The sequence below is a fragment of the Zalophus californianus genome, chromosome 14, assembly GCF_009762305.2.
Source record: "Zalophus californianus isolate mZalCal1 chromosome 14, mZalCal1.pri.v2, whole genome shotgun sequence".
NCBI classification, from domain to species: domain Eukaryota; kingdom Metazoa; phylum Chordata; class Mammalia; order Carnivora; family Otariidae; genus Zalophus; species Zalophus californianus.
Genome location: NC_045608.1, coordinates 45,263,491 through 45,269,702, shown reverse-complemented (window position 1 = coordinate 45,269,702; position 6,212 = coordinate 45,263,491).

Here is a 6,212-nt window from a genome sequence, read left to right as displayed (position 1 = left end):
GACCACAGTTTCAGTCAGGCCCAAGTTATAGGGACTTTTAATGATTCTGTGAGGTTCCAGTGTTTAGGGAATTGGCTGGCACATCAATTGTTTTTTCTTCCTGATTTATTTCTGATTTCTAAAGTCACCCGTGAATTTCTTAGTCTATCTTGTCAGACTTTTTTCTGATGGCTTCTCAGAGGTTCCAGCCAGTTGATGGTTTGCTTTGCCTTGGATCTCATTAACTGCTGTCCACCTTGGCCTGAAGCTGGTGACCTCTGCCCAGCGACTTGACCACGTTGCCTATGTTTGCTATATGAGAACCAGAGGTGCCCGCCAGCTCCGCTACTTCCATCCCTGCTTCTGGAATGGACCAGAGGAGGCTGCAGTCAAATGGAAATAAAGCTAGGGTACAAATCCACCCACAAATGAAATCTTTGCTTATGTCTTTCTGGGCTGATCAAGGCACATGATGGTGTGGTTAAGTGCACACATTTTGGACATGGACAGAATTGGCTCCAATCCCAACTGCCACCTGTAAGTCATATGACTCTGGGCATGTTACTTCATCAACCTGAGCCTCAGTTTCTTATTTGTTAAGTGGAGATAACACCTATGTTGTGGGTTTGTTGACAAGATTAAAGAAAATAACATAGGTAAAGCATCTAGGGAAGTATCTGGCCCATGGTAGGTGCTTAATAAATGAAGACCGTAAACAGAATTAACTTCACCTAATATAACTTCCAGTGCTTTCTGTGTGGCTGAGATTTCATTTGCAACACAACAAAGCCTGCTTATATTTCTCCAGAGAAAAAATACCATGGCAGCCTGTGTGCAATTGGGATTTAACCTCACATAAGACCCAAGAGTCCCTATGGAGGGCATTCTCCATGTGTTTCAAACTTGGTGCATCATCCACCAAGCATGTTCCCTCCGGAAAAGCAGGAGACCGCCCAAGGTTTGGATAAGTTCAGGGAAGCATCTGAACTTTTTGGGAGCTGTCCCATCAAAACTGGAGTTGTCTGGGTTTTGACCGCTGGGGCCAATATTCTTTTCTGTCTGGGCTTTTTTAAAAGATCAGAACATTGGGTTAGTATTCCCAGTTCCTTATGTCATTAGAAGCTCCTAAGCATGAAGATTCCATTAATTTCAACCAGAATTTTGTGGGTAAAGGAGATGAGTAATATGAGAAAATGAATGAGGACATTGGCACTCATTGGGGGAAGTTAAGAACTTCAAGGAGAAAAATAAAAGCTATCTTCATCAGCCGGCCTAAGGCGGAGGGGTTTTTAGGATATGTGATTGTTCCCAGCACTGTTTTGAATCTCTTTTACATCACGTAGAATCAGAGAGTTTGGGTTTGAATTCTATTCCAAGATTTATCAGTTGGGGTGATTTCTTACAGCCTCCCAAGCCTCAGTTTCCTCATTGGTAAAAAAGAAACATTAGTAAGTAGTCTGTAGGACTGTTAATTTGTTCATTCAGTCATCCAACATTTATAAACCAGGTGGTTGGCACAGAACAAGCACTCAGTAAAGAATAGCTCCCAGAAAGTTTCTATGGAACCTTCATAATTCCATGAACCTGGATTTCAAGGAAAATTTTATATTTGTATCCCAATTTTTTTCATTTTGCTCAGGAATACATTTTCACCTTTATAAAAAATGCACTGGATCCCTTAGAGCCCTCAGAGAAATGTTTTAAATAGAAAAATGTGTGTCCTTCTAAAATCAAACCAGTGTTATTGAAAACTCGCTAAAACGTTAGGCTTAATCTGTCATGTTTCTCAATTCACTTGAATTCCCACTAATGAAAACGTAACTTGGCTACATCCAAATGTATATAAAGGGTTGAGCCATCAAATGGCTTGATGTTCAGGAGAGGAGCATGCTCAGTGACCAAGAGTGCAGGGCTCCAGCTCCACGAGGGTCCCCAGTGCCACCATATATACTCCGTGCCATGAGGGTGAGCAGAGTGCATGCAACTGTTAGCCTTCATCGAGTTTATGCTTTGCACGGCTTTTAATACTTCCCTTAACTAGTATCGTTTGCCTCTCAAACTTAAATAACTCTTTTTTGAGTGGTGTCTTTTTGTCCCCCCACCCACCCACCATTGTGATTTCTGGTCCTCTTGTCTTTCAGAGTCTGGAGTACGCTTCTGATTTATCCAGTCATCCATGACTGAATCTTGCACTACCCTGAAGAAAACTATGATTTGAGTAAATACCGCACATTGCTTTCATTAATATGTCACATTAAATTTAAAATCCCAAGTCCAAATCAAAAGTTGGATCTCTTACCATTGTTCATACTTTAGGAAAGTCTGAGCGCTGAGAATAATTTTTCTCACGGGCCAAACACACACACACGCACACACACACTGCAGATTCTAATGGTTCCCAACAGTTTTGTTTTCCTTTGTTTTGTTTAACCTCCTCACCATCGAGCAATAGCTCACTCTCATGAGTGAGCAGCATTTCTCCTCAAGAGCAGTGATTCTGGGTGGGCAGGGCCACGGGTAGTGGAAAAAGTACATACTCCCACCCCATGGTATTGAGAATCATGCCTCCAATTGCATCAAGAGAATAGGATTCCTTCTGCCTGCTCTGATGGCGTTATTGAAAAAAGCTTGGCCAGAACTGTCAACAAAATCAGCACCTTAATCTGTTTTAGAGATGAAGGATCCTACTGGAATTCTTCCTTGAGGGCTGAATAGTTACTCTTGGCATTCCCGTTCCACTCATGGCCTTTCACTACCATCATGTACCCACCATAGTGACCTGTTGCTGGGTCAGTGATGTCCCCTGATGGTACCAGGAAATCTTCCCAGGCCTCCTTCTTGTATAGGAACAAAGGGAAGGATCACTAGACAAAAGCTTGGGTTTTCCTTACAAAAACATAATGACTTGCGAAGAGATTTTATAGTGGGCCCAGAACAAAAACAAACAAACAAAATAAAAGAAAGCAAACAGAAAATGTTTTCCTCATATTCATCCCACCAAGAGTTCAAATTTCTCAACAGCAAAAATAAGTCAGGGAGGCTTATGGGGGAAACAGAATAAAGCAAAGCTCTTGGGAAACAATTCTGAGAACAGCCCACTTGCTGGCCTCGCGTGAACTGTCACCTAGGAGAAGGCACAAAGTGAGGACATCGGTCATGGCCCCCCTCCTGTCCTCCTCTCCTCCATCAGAAGAACAAAATGGACATAAAGCAAAAAGAGATTGGTACCACTTGCCACATCAGGAGAGAGAGGAAGCGAGCAAGAGCAAAGGAGGAGAGGGAGTCACCGATACTATATCCAGGGGCCTAAACAGAAACCTCATTTTCCAGAAGAGGAAGGCTCTGGCCAGCGCCACTTGTGGCATGGGGGACCTCCAGGCTGCTGAGTTTGGGACTGGCAGCAGCTTCTCGGAACCTGCCTTGGGAGAGTCAGTGATGCTTTCCTTCCAATAGACTTGACTAAGCTAATTAGGCCTTTGCTATTGTTATTCATAGTTAGAGGGAAAGGGCAGCGTTTTATCAAGAAGATGGTTTTTGACTGCCTGTGTCGACCTGCTCTCCTCTTTTCTGAGCACCGTGTTTCCAGAAGACATTTCTGCTCAGCCTGGAGTTGCAGGTACAATAACACAAAATAGAGAAGACAGGAATGAAAGAAAAAAAAGAAAAACACTACATAATTAGAACCGTGGCCAATGCCATGTCCAGATACTGAACTTACTTTTTAGCCTTCATAGGTATTGATAGTTGCTGCTGACACTGACTGACCCAGTTTCTCATTACAGCAAAATTCCATTTTTATGGAATGGATTTGGGATTCTCCCCCAGAATGGTGGGAGAAGATAGGCAGAGTAGGAACAAAGTTGGAGAGGGAAATTTGAGTAAGTTTCTTAGCAATCTGTTAGACTCACATTTGAGGAAAGAATCCTACTCATTTGGCAACATTGCTAATCAGAAACTTGACTACTGTTCAGTGGAGATGTGTGCGTCCACAGAAGAGTCAGGCTGCCGCGGGTGACGGAGACCACAGCACTGTCTCCCACGGCAGGGAAGGGCCGATTTGAAACCAGTGAATGGCCAGTGACTTGCCTTTTGTGAAAATAGCATTCTGTTAAATGTGATATTAATATATCGTATTTCTCCAAGAGCAGGTTGTGTCTTGCAGGCTTCATCTCACGAATTCTCGCAACATCCTGGGAAAGCGGAATGTGACTAGGAAACTGATTTATTCACATATGTCTGGCAAAGTTCAGGATTTCCTAGCAGAAAAATGTAAATTCCCCTAAACAACAACAACAACAAACCCACTACACTGCAAAGGTAAGGATTTTAAGGATGTTAAATTTTACAGAGATGTTAGAAAGGGAAGGGGTAGGGAACAATGATGTGAAATTCAACTTTGAATGACACCTGCATTCCTGTTCTTCTCATCTAACAACGCGGACCTGGTGCTGAGTGACCTTCGGGAGTCTCGGGGTGGTAAAAGTCAGGGCCGGGGGTCAGGCCCACTTCTGTCTGCTCTAAAGCCTCTGCGGGTACCCACCACATCACGTATACTGCGTCTTCTCAGGGCAGGGGGACGTATAGCTAGAAGGAAAACAGGGGTCCCATGGAGAAGGGCTGAATAATGAGAAAAACTTAGATCCAAAGTTTAGATTTTAAACTTTTGACTCAAACACAGGCACTGGTGGGAGCACGGGAAAGAGATAAAGAGACGAAAATCTGTGCCATAATAACACCGGGCAGTAATAACACCGTGTAAGTCATTTGTGTGCGGCATCGGGTGTAATGGGCCACGTGGTCGGTGCAGGCCCCACAGTGCCTTGTGACGTTAACCCACACAAGTCTTGGTTGCTTGTCTCTGTCAGCCCCAGGGCTGACTGAGGGGGAGAGGGGCCCTTCTCCCCCGAGGGATGGAATTTTTTATAGACTTGCCTCGTCCATTGTTCACAGAGCTCCATGTTATTACTTTGTTGACTCATGAATCTGAATTATTCCTCTGCTTGGCCCAAGCTGCCAGAGGGATTGAGTCAGAAGGCTGCTGGTGTGTGCCTCCGCCATGTGGCACCCACAAGCATCCCGCCCACCGATGTCCCAGTTCAGGCTTCTCCCGTCAGAACAAGCGCCTCTCCCAGGGGAGGCTCTCCCAGGAGTCGTGGGGAGGCCCTCACCTCCAAGTCTGGGTCCTGGCACTGGGCCTTCATTCCGATGCCCCCTCTGTGATCTTTCTGCACCTGTTCTTTAGTTTAAGCCAGTGTGAAACGAGAACCTCTGGCAGCCTATTTCTGCAGACCTGAATTTCAGGTGTGAATCTTGTGCTTACACTTGCTAGCTGTGAGATTTGGAGCAAGTCACTTAAAAACAGACAAACAAGGGACGCCTGGGTGGCTCAGTTGGTTAAGCATCTGCCTTCAGCTCAGGTCATGATCCCAGGGTCCTGGGATCGAGTCCCACATCGGGCTCCTTGCTTGGCAGAGAGCCTGCTTCTCCCTCTGCCTGCTCTGCTTGCCACTCGCCCTGCTTGTGCTCTCTCTCTCTGACAAAAAAATAAATAAAATCTTTAAAATAAATAAATAAATAAATAATAAAACCAGACAAACAACAACTTTCTTAAGTCTTGGTTTCCTTACCTGTTGTATGGGGGCACTGGCAGCTAACTGGAAAACAACCTCAATTTATTTTCTTTCCCTAGCATCCCACTTGGTAGACAAAAAGATAAATAGTAAAAACTCAAACTCAATGTGGGTTTTTTTTTTTATCAGCCAACTTTTTGAACTCAACTGTGAAGATTTAGCCTGAGCTCCTATGCCCCTAGAGCTACATCTCTAGTTATAAAACCCTTGCAGCTACAGAGTGTTTTAAGTTAATGGAAATGCTTTCATAGAGGATTTTCATCATCTTCACATAATCCTGTGAAGTAAGTCGATTTGCTTCTTTTTTTAAAGATTTTATTTATTTATTTGACAGAGAGAGACACAGTGAGAGAGGGAACACAAGCAGGGGGAGTGGGAGGGAGAGAAGCAGGCTTCCCACCGAGCAGGGACCCTGATACGGGGCTCGATCCCGGGACCCTGGGATGATGACCTGAGCCAAAGGCGGCTTAACGACTGAGCCACCCAGGCGCCCCAAGTCGATTTGCTTCTTATCCCCACTTTATAGTGAAGGAAACTGAGAACTGAGACTTTGTGTTTTGTCTTTTGGGTTTTGTTTTTAAAGCAACTTGTTCTGAACCTCAT